The sequence below is a fragment of the Capricornis sumatraensis genome, chromosome 17 (assembly GCF_032405125.1).
Source record: "Capricornis sumatraensis isolate serow.1 chromosome 17, serow.2, whole genome shotgun sequence".
Taxonomy (NCBI): Eukaryota; Metazoa; Chordata; class Mammalia; order Artiodactyla; family Bovidae; genus Capricornis; species Capricornis sumatraensis.
In genome coordinates, this window is record NC_091085.1 from 24,009,286 (window position 1) to 24,026,921 (window position 17,636).

Sequence of the window (17,636 nt, forward strand, 5' to 3'; positions counted from 1 at the left end):
GGATTGTATTTTCTTAAATTTCAATGGAGCAGTCACCGTGAAGTCTCGTTCAGATCTAGTTATAGTCATTGTTGGTGATAACTGTTGACTTTGCCTAGTGTAGAAGCAAGAAGCATGTAATTGTAATACAAGTACAGTGAAGGATATAACACATTTTCACAGAAACTTAAATAGTCATGTCCTGTCGATAGCTTACGTCCTGAAGTTTTAAGATTAGTTTGGGAACCACTACCCCCTCCAGTATTCCGGCCTAGAGAATTCCATGGATTGTGTAGTCCATAGGGTCGTAAAGAGCCGGACACGACTGAGCAACTTTCACTCTAGTTCTTTGTTTGCTTATGTGAAATTAGTGTGAAATAATTTTTTTTTAAATCTCCTTTTGCCTTTAGCAATTTTTATATTCATAAAGTCTAACCCTTAGTTGGTGCTTGACTATCCAGTCTTTGTTTGACCTTAGGTCCCATGAGCTGAGTGCCTACCCTCTCCAGGAAGGAAACTGCACCAATATTTGTTCCTGTTAAATAACAACTTAGCTTATTTTGCATTGATGTCAATAAATATCAACATTACTCAAAAAATGTATGATATTATACATTTTGAAATAATGTATGATACAGTGGAAGCTTCAATAAGATTTTATGTGTAGATTATTTCTTTTGCCCTCATAATCAAATAACTCACTTAAGATGGATCTATTTCTTCACATAGAAAGCGTATATTCAGAGTTTTGTAATATTAAATAAGTTTTGTTATAAATTTTAATTTTCATCAAATACTTTTCTTCTTTGAAACCTAAAAGAATTAGCAGAGAATACTAGAAATGAAAAATATGAACACTAAAGATGTTAAAGTTGTGCATTTCTTTCTAAGATGTGAATACATAGATAAAAGATGATGTTTTTTAACTTGTAAACTTTCCCGAAATAGCCAGATTCTTTAAATCTCAGATTTCCAGGTAAATTACCTCAACTTTTCAAATTACTTTGCTGATACAGATAGATCTAAAATTTCAACTGAAATTCTTAATGAATAGTTGATGATACTCAGTGGAAACTTTAACCTTAAGAAAAAATTACTGCAGAGAATATCAAACTGCAACTAGGATAAATTCAAAAAAGAAATGCAGGAAATTGGGCCTTGGGATAAAACCCTTAATCTTCTGATGAAAGCACATTTTGTTAAGTTTTAAATGTATGACTATATGGTTAAAACAGATCAACAGTAGAACTCTCCATTTGATGATTGATTGGTCAGCTTTTTTAACCTTGCATATTTAGACTTTGTGGAACTGATGCAAAACCCAAGTCATTGAAGTTTGTGTCCAGAAGGGATCAAAGGATCATAGAATACAAGTGAGGAGGCTGAGGAATAAGTTATTTGGCTAAATGTGTGGTGCTCTGGCTGGTTTCTTGGTGGCCAAAAAAGCTCTGGTGACAAAGAGGGTAACTCAGAAGGAATGGAACCTGTGGAGCAGGCCCTGTAGCCGCAGGAAGATGCTGGGTTTAAAGTGGAGAGGGCAGAACAAACCACTAGATCCAGGATAAGGGCAAAATGTTGTCTCCTGTTGCTCTCAGAGCTTTGTAAGGATTATGTACTAACCAGAATACGTTAGTAGCATAGCGGGAAAAGGCAGACTAAAAATCAGAAAGTGTATCATATTCTCAATTCTTAAAGCCACCAAACTATTCACAGTATTGTCTGTGGATGGTTAGGTTAAGAGTTTTCCTCCTCCTTCTCTTCCCTCTACTTCTTTTTTCCCCTTTCTTCCTCTTTTGTATATTTCTCAAACATTTACAGTGAATATGTAGTAATTTTATAATAAGAAGCCTGTTATTAAAGTTTCCAGTAGGATCACATCTTCATATGCAGAAAAATAGATGTTCATTCATCTTAATAGGAATACATTCATTTGGCATCTCAAGGTCAGCATACCAGTCGTGTACGCAATTTACTGATGAGATTCACCATTGATTTTATGCACAGAGTTGTTTCATCTGGTGGTTCATGAAATCACTGCCATGGCTTCCTGTCGTTGCTTAAAGTTAATTATTTCAGTTGTATCAAAGGGTAGGTGACGTTGGGTTTAATTAGGAGGAATCACTTGGAATTATTTGGAGTTATTATGGCCTACACAGTGAAGTTGAGTCTTTATGCTCACTGCTTTCAGAGCAAAGGGATTTTTGGTCTTGTTGGCAGGCAGGATGCCCAGAGTGGGGTGTTGACTCTTGCCAGATTTGTTTGTGAAGCAGAAGAGGGCATGTACCAGAACACTTGGGCTCTGTTGAGGGGGTGTCAATGCATGTGTTAGGGGCGGGTAGTTATTAGGGCACAGGGAAGTCCCCTGGGAGGCAGTGGGGCAGGTCAGCAGAAAAGGGTACATGGGAAGAGTCAGGGTGGAGGGCTGCGGCTACTCACTGACTGTCCATCAGGGCTTTTGTGGGGGCTTCCCACGTGGCCTAGTGGTAAAGCGCATCTCCTACCAATGAAGGAGATGCAGGAGACACGAGTTTGATCCCTGGGTCAGGAAGATCCCATAGAGTAGGAAATGGCAACCCACTCCAGTACTCTTGCCTGGGAAATCCCATGGACAGAGAAACCTGTTGGGCTATAGTCCATGCGATCACAAAAGAATCTGACACAACTGGGCACGTGTGCACATTCTGTTTTAAAGAAGCAGAGATGTATTCATCAGGCAGACTGTTTCTCTGGGCTCTTTTCCAGTGTCAAAGCTCATCCATAAGAAAGCAAATAAAGCATTGTGCTCCTAATTACCTTAATGTGAATTATTTGCTTTATGGTGTTAAAGAGAGAAATCGAATACTGACCAGTGTCTCTGATTTCTCTGCACGTGGCTGAACTGCTTACTCCTGGAATAAGGAGAACAGACTCACCACATGAATCACAGCTTCATTCTAAAACCAAATACAATGATTTTTCAGTGATGTATTTTCTATCATCTGTCCCCTGGTTATTCTTAATTACCGACCATAATCACTTGCTTCTGTCACCATCGTCGTGGCTGGATAGCTAGGAAGACCCAATCTGGGGAATCTAATCCCATATTATTGTCAAATTAAATAACCCATTCTGGCTCTGAGAGCCTTCAGCTGGACAATGTATTCTCTTCATCTCTGCTTAATTTTGACACCTACATCAGTGGTTGTGATATGTTGGGTTTCTTTCCTGCATGGAAAAGAAATTTATTTAAACTATAAATTTCTTGTTGACAAACAAAATTATTTTTGTTGATGCTCTGATAAAGAGCCTAACAGCAACACCATCAAATGTATTGAAACTTAAGGAACACCCGCTCAGTTACTTTTTCTCTAGAGCCAGTAAGGATTTGAAATGAGCAAACGCAGGTTGGCCAAAGAAATTTCACTGTCTTTTTGTAAGAATAATGTTTTTCAAAAAAGTAATTTTGCAAAGAACATTTCAGAATACTGGGCATGTTTATAGAAGGAAACATAATATTTTTCATTGTCTTTATATTTGGGATAACCATACTAAAATGATAGTTGTTTCAATTATTCAACAAGTGGTTGCTAATGAGATTTTTAAGAATCATATTGGTAATATATTGGTAATATTCCAGACAAATGGAATCAATTCAGATAAGTAAAATGAGGAAAAAGGGATCAATCTCTAACCTTCCTGCTCAGAAGTAACCACTGTGAACCTTTTTGGTTATATCCTTCTAGACTTCATCTAAATTATTTTAAGGTTATATTTATATATAATACAAAAGTGAAAGTCATTCAGTCATTTCTGACCCTTTAATTTTAATTGTGTAAAACATAATTGAGATAAAACTTATAATTATATAAATATAATCTTTAAAAGTATGAGTTAACATTTTTTGAATGCCTATCTTAAACCCACTCCAGTTTTCTTGCCTGGAGAATCCCATGAACAGAGGAGCCTGGCGGGCTGCAGTCCATGGGGTCCCAAAGAGTCGGACATGACTGAAGCCACTAAGCAAGCACGCACACTTACTGTTGTGAATCATACGTATTTTTTAAAAAAAATACATTTATGCTTTTTATATAGGTGGATTTTCTTCTTAAATTCTGGGCCCTGGGCCCTGTGTGCAGCGATATTCAAAGGTAGGCAGATATATATGAAGAACAGGGAAAGGGATGAAGGCCAAGAAGCCTTTTCTTTTTTTCCTGAAGCCTTTTCTTTTTTTCCTGGCTGTTGTTACGCAGGCTCCCCTAGTTGTGGCACGTGGGCTTAGTTGCCCCGCAGCATGTGGAATCTTAGTTCCCCGACCAGGGATCAAACCCGCAACCCTGGTTAGAAGGCTGCTTCTTAGCCACTGGACCAGCAGGGGAGCCTTCATAGGCCCTGGTCCTCTGTTCTCTTCCTGAGACCTGGGAGCTCTGACGGCAGGGGCGGGAGCTGAGGAGAGGCTTTTTTTTCCCTCCCTCATTTCTTTGACTACTAAAGAAAGAGGTGAAGATTAGGTGCAGAGGAAGAGAGGAATGCAAAGATTACTTGTTCCTCCTTCTGTCGCTTGTCTTCAAAATGTGCTTACAAAGGGCCTCGGGCAGAGGAGAAAGGAACTGAGGAGCAGCCTAAGACTCCGTCAAGTTTAAAAAGCGCTTGGGAGATCATCAGTGCTGACTGTTCAGCCGTTTCTCTCCCCAGCCCACATCCTTCTAATTTTAAGGGGCTGAGCAGGTGTTTAGGTTTTATTTTGAAGTTTATGTTAACAGCAGTGTAAAAATAGCTGTTTTCACGATATGTATTTACATCCTGTCTCTAGAAAATGTAGTGTGTGAAGAAACAATTTCTTAATATTTGGTTTTGTAAAAAGATTCCCCTCTTTATCAAAAGCTTTATATGGATAATAGGATATTTTAGCATAGCAGTATACTACCTTGCCTTTCAGATATGATTCAAGAAAAAAAAATTATGCAAAATTTAGGGCCAACAATTGCATGGTATAAAGAGAGGAACACCTTAATTATAATGAACTTCTCTGGCAAATTAATGCTTAGACCACTTCCTGACCCAGGGCGTTTAGTAAATGCTGACCTAAGGTGTACCACCTTTTCTTTAAAATGTGCCACTATGCAGGGGGTAAGACATTTTTTGAAGTATGAACTCTTGAGTCATTCTTTTTAAAGTGTACTTCCTGTATCTCTGGATTTTTTAAGCACTTTTGGAAAATCCTCAGACATTGTACGTTTAAATACAGCCTCTTTTGTATCCAGTTTTTCATTTTGAGGCTCTCATTAGATATACGTTAGCCCGTCTTATTCTTTGTCTTCCACATCTCATAACTTCTTTTGCGTATTTTCTATCTCCAGGTTTCTGTGCTGCATTCTCAGTAATTTCTTCTGATCCATTGTTCTGTTTACCTATTCTGTCTTTGTCCGTGTGTGCGTCCTCAGCCACTCAGCCGTGTCCAGCTCTTTGAGACCCTATGGACTGTAGCCCGCCAGGCAATAATTCTGTCCATGGGATTCTCCAAGCAAGACTACTGGAGTGGGTTGCCATTTCCTCCTCCAGGGGATCTTCGTGACACAACAGAGTCCTTTTATTTCAGTAGTTCATCTTCTTTCCAACAGTTCCATTTTTCAGTCCCCTGATCATTTTTCATCTCCTATTGCTTGCTTATTTGGGGATTTCGCTTTTTCATTTTTTAACCATTCCTTACTTATTTTTTATTCCAACATATGAAGTACTTGTTGTCTAACTCTGTTGTTTGTTATTTCTGCTTCTTATTCATGGTGAAGTTCAGATTTGATTGATGTTAACTGTGAAAAACTAGAAAGTCTAAGCTGAGGTTACTTTCCTCCAGAGACTCTCTGTGTTTGTCATTAGAACTTGCTGATGTAGGGCCACTTTAGACCCTGCCCAGCATCTCAGGCTTAATCAGGGGCCCTCTGGCTCTCCTCTGCCACCTTGTATAGGATATGATGCCTCACATCCTATTCTCCCACCATAGCCCTGACAATAGCATTTGCTCTCAGGAAAACACCACTTTTCCAAGCCCTGGGGTTTTTAAAATATTCAGCTCAGAGGTTTCTCTTACATCATATGAGTTCAGAGAGGGAATACAACTTTTCTGTGCTGACTGTTTTAAATTTGAGAAGGCCCCTCGGAACATCTAAACTACCACTCTCCTGGAAGTGGAATTATGTAGCATCGTGTTGCCCTTGACATATAATGTACCTTGAAAGTAGTTTGAGATCAAACCAAGAAACCAGTGCCCTGAGCCAGAGCTGATGGTGTTGCCTGAGATGGAGGCAGGTTGCCACCCTGCCTCTGAGCTGGCCGACGCAGGGCACCACTGAGTGGAACATTCCCTGGGGGTTGCTGCATAACTGAGGAGACTGTTTTCTAATTGGTCCATGGGGCGGGTAGCCAAGGGAAGCAGAGCTGACCGTGCTCTGATTCTGTGATTTGCACGTCGCCACCCTTAGAGGCGTGATCTCAGTGTGCCCAGCACCCACCAATGGCATTGGGCACCTGGCAGTAAATAGTATTTTATTACCCCAGATGGTCAAGCGAAACTACAGAACTTCCAGAATTGGTTCTTTTCCTCCTAATGAGATTAGCCAAAAAGACGAACCAATCTTCATCTCACCTTGCCTGCTGGAAGCTAGATTTAGTCTTTTTTTTCCCACGGCCTTCCATCGTTATTAAAAGCTATCACTACTCCTTCCAGAGCACTTTTTTTATTACTAACTGCTTAACTAAAAACTATGGTCAAAGTAGTCTCACTCTCATTGTGCTCTTCAATAATAATAACCTCGACATTTCTTTTTCATGTGTATTTTAAAGTAATGATATTTTATAAAATGTCACAGGTTTTTTAACCTCTGTTTTATTCTTCATTATCACAGTTTCTCTAGTACTCTGTGTGATTTATAGTTTCAATTTGATGTGAGCTCTCACCTCATCCTTTTATTATATTAGTGCCTAATACAGTTCAGAGCTTGGCCTCACTCAGATTTCTCAGTAACGGATAATTCTTATTTATTAGGTTTCAAGGTTTGCAGACTCACTATTATATCTCTCCTGAGCATTTTATTCAAAGAGAGAAGGTGGCTACTTACATCTTTACTATCAGCACATTAACTTTGTAGAGGGAATTAGGGAGGAAAAAAAGGCATGACTTGACATTCAACTGTGCTCTGTTTAATGGCCCATATCTAGTGTGTTCAGCCCCTTATGAGGTTGTGGAGCATTTTGAGGACTGAAGTGTGAGTTGGCATAAATCACACTGCAGGCTATGTGTCTTTGGTTATGCAGTCAGAGTTACCAGTTACAATCCGTCCATACTCATGGGGAAATTAAAATGTTCACACCACTTATGGTTGCCTGGGGGAAAGGTTGGGAGAAAAGGATAGTTAGGAAGTTGGAGATGGTCATGTATACACGGCTCTATTTAAAATGGATAACCAACAAGGACCTACTGAATAGCACATGGAACTCTGCTCAGTGTTACGTGGCAGCCTGGATGGGAAGGGAGTTTGGGGAAGAATGGGTACCTATATATATATGGCTGAGTCCCTGCACTATTCACCTGAAACTATCACAACATTGTTAATCAGCTATATCCCAAGACAAAATAAAAAGTTTAAAACTAATAATAAGAAAGAAAATGTTCATACCATTTGGCCCAATTATCCCACTCCTTTGAATTTATCCTGAGGATTTGTCCAACAGCATTTTTAAAAAGCACAAAGCTATACAAAATGATGGGTATTATAGCATTTTATTTAACAGGAAAGAATAGACAGTATTTAAATGCCTGCTATATTAGCAAATTAGGGGGCATTGACTTGATGAACTATTATGCAGACATTTAAGTCATAATGCTGACTATAGAAACTCAAGGGACACTTAGGTATGTGGTAAATGCACAAAATAGAAGTTGAATTATAACTTGACAGAAGTTGATTATAACTTGACAGATCAGTAGACTTACAGACAAAAATTAGACAGAAAAATATAAAACAGAGAATTGTGTTAGCTTCATGAAATAAAGGTAATTTTACTCATTTGAGATATTTCCTTTAAATGTCATCATGTGGTTTTTACAGCAAATGTGCAATTTTTTTAAAGCAGTGAAGAAAAAAAAAAGTGTAGATAAATATAGGACATCTCAATTGTCTCACAGACCAGGTGCTTGCAGAGTTTTCCTACTGCCTAGGGAGAGAGGGCTTGCAGTGTGAAGCTTCAGGGACCACATTTTCCACACTGCTCCCTTTGGAGGGAGAGACATTTTGAAGAGGCGGCTTTAGCAGAGGAAAGGAGGCTGGGTCATTTATCTCATTCTCTTGTTCATTTTTATCACTGTTGACAGATGTACTCTCTTCTCATGCCCACCCCTCATGGCCAAATGCCAGAGGCCCTTCTTCCCTTTCCAGAGCTTCTCTAGTCGGGACAGCCTTTCTCACACACAGGCTGACACACTTGGATGACACCCATGAAATCTTCCTTCACTTTCTCATTACTTTTCTTTCCCATTGTATCCACCAGTTTCAGTATCATCTCTGGTCCCAGTTTGAAACCTGCCTGAACATTCATTTTCCTAAGGACCCTATATGGACTCATCTGTATGGACTTTGGGCATCCCAGGTGGCGTTAGTGGTAAAGAACCAGCCTGCCAATGCAGGAAACGTAAGAGACGTGGGTTTGATCCCTGGATCAGGAAGATCCCCCGGAAGAAGGCATGGCAACCCACTCCAGTATTCTTGCCTGGAGAATTCCATGGACAGAGGAGCCTGGTGGGCTACGGTCCATAGAGTCGCAAAGAGCCAGATATGACTGAGCAACTCACTTTTCCTCATATCCATTTCATGAATTTTGGTGCCTGTCCTTAAGTTGACTTAATGCTCACTTACTCTGATTTTCCTTGCCTATTTTCACAGGCCTCAAAAGAGGGATCTCTACCAAGTGTGTATCAGAAAATGTGCTCAACTGACCCAGAAACATTGGTCACTTCTGGGTGGGCAGATGCCAAGTGTTTATTTCCAATGGCCAACTGATCATGAGAATAGTGACTTTTTTGAGGACTTAACTATAGAACAGGCACTAGTGGAAACACTTTCTACATAGGATATAATTTGTTCCTAACTGCAGTCTTATTTGTGGAGTTATCCAGGTTTCACAGGTAAGGAAACTGAGGCACAGAACTGCTCAGCAAGTACACCAGTGACCGAGAGTATTACAGACTCCAAAAATCACCCATCAGAGGGCAAAGGTTGCCACGGCTGGAGTTGAACGTGACTGTGGGAAGGTTTGACTTCATTTCAACATTTCAACCCTTGGGAGCTTTCACATGAACATCTGAATTTTGGCTTTTCTTTGAAAAATAGAGGGGTTTGGCAACAATTTACTGGAGTTGAGTAGAATCTGTTCCTTGAGAGGGGAAATAGGCTGCCTCCCAGCATGCCACAGTTGGGCTCACGTCACTTAGAATTTTAGCATACTTTTCTTTTTCACCAGTTAAGATATTGTTTCACTGGTTTTCTTTTTTTCCGCTGCTTAATATTTAGTTTTTCCTGTTGATGTACAGTCTTGCTTTATTTAGGGGTTTCTGTTGAATCTTTGTAACTTTGAGTATTACGGGGAATCGTTCCTGTGAAGTCCCAAGTGGCTCAGGCATTTGAAGTTCATCAGTCCTTAGGAAATGGACTCGGTGAACATAATCACTGAAGAACAAAGCTGTCATAGAGCAATGAATAGAAATGGAAACTATTTGACTACGGAAGTCTTTAGCTTTGTGTGAAATCTTCAATAAAATTCTGTTGGTTTCCTTATGATGCCAGAGCTTGATATTCCCTATGCTTCATTTTTAAAAATCAGCACTACCAAAATAATGATTCTAAACCACAGTTGTGATGGTATCACGTCCCTGACTAACAGCCTTTGCTGCAGCCTCACTGCCTTGTGGAGAAGGTCAAGGCTTTGCATGACCACAGGGCTCTTGTGATCTGGCCTGTGCACTCTTCTCAAGCCTCATCTTCCATTAAAATGCTTGAAACTAGGAGCACTGGAAATATAATCAAACTAAGTGTTACACGAATGAAATAGTTGGGGGAAGTTTAAATTTAGGTAGACAGGCTGGGGAAGACTTCACTAAGGAAGAGACTTTAAGTAATACAAAGGAGACACCCAGGTGAGTATCTTGGGACTAGCATTCCAGGTAGAGGAAAGATGTGCAGAGTCTCTGAGTGCACATCCGCTTGGCACAGGGGGAGCCCAGTGTGGCTGTATAGCAGTGACCGAGGCAATCTGAGAGATAACAAGGAACCGGGACAAAATGAACCTTTAGGTCTAATGACGTCTGTGTGACTTGGAAGCCCTGGGCTGGTTTTCAGTAAGGAAATGACATGATCTCACTCACTTGTTTAAACAGAAGCATCCTGGATCTGGTACTGTTATAAATTGAAAAGAACAAGGCAAGAAGCTGGGAGATCCGTTAAGAGGCTCTTGCAATAATGCATGGTAAGAGATCATGTCATCTCAGACCAGCATAGTGGAAATGGAGGTGATGAGAACAGATAAGATTCTGGGTGTTGTTTGAAAGATGAATCAGCACATTTTGTTAGCAGACCAGAGACGGGGTATGAGGGAAAAAGTAGCATCAAAGATGAGATGAAGGTTTTCAGACTAATCAGAAAAGTTAATATTAACTGAGCTAGGGAGGATTTAAGAGGAACATGGTTGGGGGATGGTAAGCAAGGACTTCCATTTGAGACAAGTCTGTGATGCCTGTTCAACATCCAGGGGAGATGACAAGCAAGCAACGGGATAGATGAGTCTGAAGTTCAGACTGAAGGTAGAAACCAGTCATCAGCATACAGCGTTATTTAAAGCTGTGGTTCTTGCTGAGAGCATGAAGGTCTGAGGCCAGGAGTGTTCCAACCAGTCTTAAAGGTCAGGGAGATGAAGGGTGATTGAGAAGGAGCAGAGAGAAAAATAAAACAAAATTAAACACTCTTGATGTTCTGGAGCTTAGGAGGGAAGGGGTTCAAAAAAGAAAAAGTGGTCAATCACTAATGAGAACTCAAAGGTGAGAAGTAAGAATTGATCATTGGAGTTAGCAAGTGCAGGTCACAGGCAACCTTGAGAAGATCAGGCAAGGTCCCTGCTTTTGGAACTTACATAATAGGAGACATACAGACAATACAAAATTTGACAGATAAATACATAATATATATAGACAGGTAATGATGAGTGCTGTAGGAAAAAGAAAAGAAGGTAGGGTCATGAGATATAGTGACGGGGATACTCCTGGTATATAGGGCTGTCAGGGAATACGTCTCCAAGAGGTGTGATTTGAGCCAAGACCTGAAGGGAGCGAGGGCACAAAGGTTGGTAGGAGGAACCTGCATAGCCTTATGGATTCTACACCCAGCATCCTTCTGATTGGCCAAATGTTTGGACTACTTGGTTATTTCCAAGAAGTATGCCAACTGTTGAATATTTTGCATGTTACCCCTGGCTGAGCCTTGTGACTATATGGAGGAAATGGCATTCTAGATAGGAAGAACAGCACAGTGAAAGCCCAGAAACAGGGCATGTTCAAGTGTACCAGAAGCCAGTCCTGCTCGAGTGGCTAGAGCAGGGGGAGACGTGACGTGGAGCTCTGCTGCTTTCAGGAGCGCTCTCCTGAACATTCCCTCTGTTATCCAACAATGCTTGCTTGTGCTCACGCTATCGCTCACTTGTGTCCAACCCTTTGCAGCCCCATGGACTGGTCTGTCCATGGCGTTTTTCCAGACAAGAATACTGGAGTGGGTTGCCCTTTCCTTCTCCAGGGGATCTTCTCAACCCAGGGATTGAACTCACATCTCTTGTGTCTCCTAATGATGCTCAGTTACCTTAAAAGGCTGCCATTCACTGAGTGTGTGTGTGTGTGAATGTACAGTGCATATGTGTGTGTGTGTGTGTACATTTGTAATTATTACACAGGTAAGTTTGCTCATTGCCAGTGAGAAGAATTTTAGTCATGAATTCTAGAGAGGAAGGAAAACTGTCAGAGCTAAGTGTTGTCTTGAATATTTTCTCACTGACATGGATTTTTTATATAGTGAAATATCAATGGTCTGTCATAAAGTTATAAACTTGCCAAACTCCTTCCTGAGACATCTAGGCCTATAAACTCACAAGTTATTTTGGGGTTTCTTATAATATAGAGTATTGTTGATTGGAAAGTGCTTTTCTCTGGGTTTTAAGAACTTTTCTTCTTGAATCTACCTATATAATAAAAAATAGGAAAAATCAAATTATATTTAGAAAAAAATTTATCTATAATTAAATATTCCAAGTGCCACAGTTTCATTTCTGATTTTTATTTCAAATTTATAAGAGTATATGATATGATATATTATGTAAAAATATATGTGTATACATATGTATCTTTTGACTTTTAATATTTTTATAAATACTTCTCCATATTTCTTTATATACACTTATGTGTGTATGTATATCTCTTTTAATGGCAGCATAATATTCAGTATTTATAAATTTAAAAGTAATTTTTGTAACTTTCTCACACTTTGTACAAAAATAAACTCAAGATGGTTTAAAGACTTCAAGGTAAGACCTGAAACCAGGAAATGCCTAGAAGAAAACATAGGCAGTACACTGACATCTGTCTTGGCAATATTTAATCAGATCTGTCTCCTTAGGCAGGGTAAACAAAACCAAAAATGAGCAAAAGGGACTAGACCAAACTAAAAAGCTTTTGCACAGCAAAGGAAACTATCAACAAAATGAAAAGATTGCCTACTGAATGGGAGAAAATACTTGCAAACGATATGTCTGATGAGGGTTTAATGACATAAAAAAAAACTCAAAAAATGAACAGAAGTCCTCAGTAGACATTTCTCCAAAAGATACATACAGATGATCAACAGGCACATAAAAAGCTGCTCAACATCACTAATTATGAAGAAGATGCCCATTAGAACCACAGTGAAATATCACCTCTCATCTATCAGAATGGCTGTTAACAAAAAGACAAAAAAAACACACAACTGTTGGCGAGGTTGTGAAGAAAAGGGAACCTTCATGCACTGTTGGTGGAAGTATAAATTGGTACCACCGTGATGAAAAAATGCTATGGAAGCTCCTCACAAAATTGAAACCAGAACTGCCGTAGGATCTAGCAGTTCTACTCAGTTCCGTTGAGTTCAGTCACTCAGTCATGTCCAACCCTTTGGGACTCCATGGACTGCAGCACGCCAGGAAGTTCTACCACTGGGTATTTATCTGAATAAAAGGAAAACACTAATTCAAAATGATAATCCCATTTATCTTCATTGCAGCATTATTTATGATAGCCAAGATACGGAAACAACCTTAGTGGCCATCAGTAGATGAAAGAATAAACAAGATGTTTGCGTGTGTATATCTATATATATATATATATATATATATATATATATATATTTGTATGTATGTGTAATACATATGTGTAAATATATTTTTGCATGTGTGGCTTCCCTGGTGGTTCAGACAGTTAAGAATCTGCCTGCAATGCAGGAGACCTGGGTTCAATCCCTGGGTTGCAATGTGGGAGACGTGGGTTCAGTCCCTGGGTTGGGAAGATTCCCTGGAGGAGGGCATGGCAACCCACTCCAGTATTCTTGCCTAGAGAATCCCCATGGACAGAGGAGCCTGGCGGGCTACACAGCCCATGGGGCCACAAAGAGGTGGACATGACCGAGCAACTAAGCATGCACGCACGTGTACACACACACACACACACACACACACACACACACACATATGCACACAATGGAATACTACTCAGCCATGAAAAATAATGAACTCTTGCTATCTGCAACAACATGGATGAACCCAGAGGTATTATGCTAAAGTGAAATAAGTCAAACAGAGAAAGACAAATACTATATGAATTCACTTACATGTGTAATTTAAAAAGCAAATGAACAAACATACTGAAACAGTCATAGGTACAGAGAATAAATAAGTAGCTGCTCGAGGGAAGAGAGGGACAGAGTATGAGAAATAGATGAGGGAGATTAGAGGTACAAGCTTCCAGTTATAGAATGGTCATGGGTATGTAATGTACAGTATGAGGAGTACAGTCAGTAATAATGTAACATCTTTGTATGATGACCAGTGGTAACTAGTGGTAACTTACTGTGGTGATCATTTTGTAATGTATAGAAATACCAAATCACTATGTTGTGCCCCAGGAGCTAAGACAGTGTTGTAGGCCAATTGTAGTTCAAAAATAAACAAATTCATAGAAAAGGAGATCATATTTGTGGTTACCCGAGGTGGGAGGTGGTAGGAGGAAGGATTGGATGAAGGCAGTCACACAGTACAAACTTCCAGTTGAAAGTTAAATAAGTATTAGTGTTAAAATGTACAATGTGATAAACAATCTGCAATGCTGTATGTTGTATACAAAAGTTGTTAAGAGAGTAAATCCTAAGCGTGCTTATCATGACGAATTTTTTTCATTTTACTTTTATTTTGTATCTATATGAGATGATTGATGTTCACTAAATTTATTTATTTCATGATGTATGTAAGTCAAATCATAATGCTGTACACCTGAAACTTTTACAGTGCTGTATGTTGACTATATCTCACGAAAACAGAAAGGGAAAGAAAGTTTAAGTAATTTCTGCACAACTTCAGTATATGTATGGATAGGAACATGTGTATTTTGCCTATATATTTCCACTTCTAACGATTTAGTAAATTTCCACATTTAAAAAAATCACATTTATCCTTCTAGTGACAGCATCATTTTCAGTTGTATCAATTGCACTCTAAGATACATGGCTTCTCCCCCATTAATGGGCACTGAAGTTGTTTCTGTTAGTTTTTATTGTGTCATACACTTTGTAACTTAACCATAGAATAATTTACAATGGAGGAGTCACAGAACATATTTATTGTCTTCTCATTGGCAAATATTTCTCCAGATAGGTGCTATTTGTAATGTCATTAGCAATGAATGAGTTTATTTTCTCCACTCTAACCCTGAAGAGTGTTTTTTTTTTAAATTAAAAAAAAATGTTTTGCTGGACTATTTGCTGGTGTACTTCCCTTTATATTTCTTTAATCATTAGCAATGACTTTCTGGGGTTTTTTTTTCCCCCACTTTCTGTATTTCCTCTTTCATTAAATTTTTGAATTGCTTACCCACTTATTCACTGGGGTTTTACTGGTGGTCTTATTTTAAAATGTTTTTTAATTTCTTAATTTTTATGAAAACATTAAACATTTTTTTATTTTACTAGAAATTAACCTTTTACTTGTTATAGTTTGTTGTAACCTTTTCCTCCCTCTTCCATTCTGTTTTCCCCTTAATTCTGTTTTCCTAAAGGCTCTTATTTTTACCATTTTCCTCTTGAGTGTGCCACTTGTTGTGTCCTCTAGATCTGTTTCTTAAGATTTTTTTTAGACTAATGTCCTTATCCTTGATTGTGTTGGCTACACTTTTCAATTGTTATCTCTAGTACTTAATAATAGACTATAATTTCTCTTTGAGTGTTAGCAAAGTATAAACCCTTGAAGCACCTAGCATTTCCTTATTCTTCCTTTTGCTTCATACTTCTAAGGTTTTGTCATCCCTTACTTGAGGCACAACTGATATTGATAGAATTCTGTAATACCTGTCTCTCAAAATAGGTGCCAACCATGCCCTGACTGTGCCTGGGCCCTGACTGTGGCTGAATATCATGCCTCACTGCTGCTTTTATTTTGAAGGGCTGTTACTTCTACCCTGGTTTTTAGATTTTACCAGTAGAGAAAGTGAGAAATGAAAGAAGGATTATGTTGATCCCTGTCATCTTGCTATAGCTAGGCAGCTTCCACAAAAGCCATATGTAGTAAACATGCTTTCTTCTTCATTCTCACAAAATTACAGCAGCCAGCTCTTTGTCATTTATACACCGTACTGACCCGTCCTAGATGGCTGCATGCCAGGATGGGTCTTATGGGCTCTGTTCACCAGTGGCCTATGAATATGAAATATCTGTAACATTCCATCAAAACATAGCTGAATAGAGACCTTGCACTTCATTGTATTTCCAGAAGCTTCTTTTAGCTCACTGTGTAGCACCTGCTCTGAGTTACTCTGTCACTTCTCCACACATTCTCAGCCAAGTGATGGTGTATTATAGCAAGCTGTATTTCACTGGTTCCATGCAAGCCTTGGTGTTCCAGGGAGTGTAAGATGTGGCTTTACATGATATGGATGAATGTTCCCATGAAAGTGAACGCAGGGAGCAGAGTCAGTCTTGGTCTTTGAAGACCCTACAGAAAGTAGGTCACGACACTTCTGGGTTTGAGTTTTCCCTGGTCTTCTCTGTGATACCTTGTGTTTCTCAGGCATCATCCTCTCACTGTTCTGTTCCTTTCCCTTCTGGTTTATTGCTCTTTCACTGGTAGGAGGCTTCCTGGGTAATTCTGCATTACAAGTGACAGCTTTGACCGTCTTTGAGTGAAAAGAGCAAAAGTGACATCCTGTAAAAATACGCGATCCATTAAATTCATTGATGAAAAACAAGATGCAGTTTTAGCAGAAGGAGGGATGGAAAGAGTCAGAATACCGATACCAAACAAAAATTGATGAGGCCCTTTTCAGAGTCAGTCTATAGCCTTAGTTGCCTCTACCTGTGATCTCTGGAAGATACTCTCCCGCATGTAATCCAAGAACAAAGTCAAAAGTATAAAGAAGTTTCTGGTGTCCACCTTAAGCTTCCTTTGACAGAATTTCCTATGTGTTTAGGGGAGCAGTTGGACAAATAAAAAAATCTTTATTCGGCTCCATGTTCTGTTTTCTTCCAAGGTAAAATGATTTGTCACCAATATCCATTGATATATTACTTGGGATTATTCATTTACAATGAAAAATGGATCCCATGAGTCACCCTCTTTGTGTGCATCTGTCTTTGATCAGTTCTGGGAATGTGCTCAGAGTTACCAAGCCCAAATCCTGGATTGGGACCAACCTCTGCCTTTCTCTGCTACAAATAAAACCCCAATTGACAGTGGAGAACTGTGGGGGTAACAGAAAGAGGTCAAAATTCCTTCTGCAAGGAAGGTTGAAGGCATTTGACGCGTTCAGAGTACTGTCACGTATGTTTTAACATAGGTAAAACTAGCAACTTTAAAAAACCAACCCCCCACGCATGCTTCTTAAACTGTAAACTTTTTTCAGATTTGGGCAAGCTGTGAAATATTAAAGTGGGGAAACACACGCTTGCGCGCGCACACACACACACACACACACACACACACAGTGCTCCCATGAGCCTGGAAAGATCTGGACTGGACTATGTGTGAGTGTTTTTGTGTGTGTGTTTTCTTTTAATTCTGCGCAGAAGAGGGGTGATTTTTAAAAATTGGTGAGTAGGAAAAGTTAGGATTTAAAAGGCAAACAAAATGGTAGGATCCAAAAATGTACTGCAAACCAGGTGAAACAAAAAAAGATATCTCCTAATATCCTTATATCTATTTATAAGGAATAACAAACATACCTCCTCTTACCTAGACCCATGGATTATGAGGCCACAAAACTGTACTGTCTGGCAGTAATTCCCTTACCAGTGGAATAAGTGTGGAGAAAACCGAGCATGATGAATTGCCTTTTGATTTGAATTAATCTTCAGCTGGCA

At 39.3% G+C, this 17,636-nt stretch overlaps 1 protein-coding gene across 1 annotated transcript in view; it reads left to right on the top strand.

Annotated features, from left to right (window-relative positions):
- The window catches only part of RNF150 (ring finger protein 150), a 271,800-nt gene that overhangs the window by 77,246 nt on the left and 176,918 nt on the right, over positions 1 to 17,636 (top strand). The window lies entirely within an intron of this gene.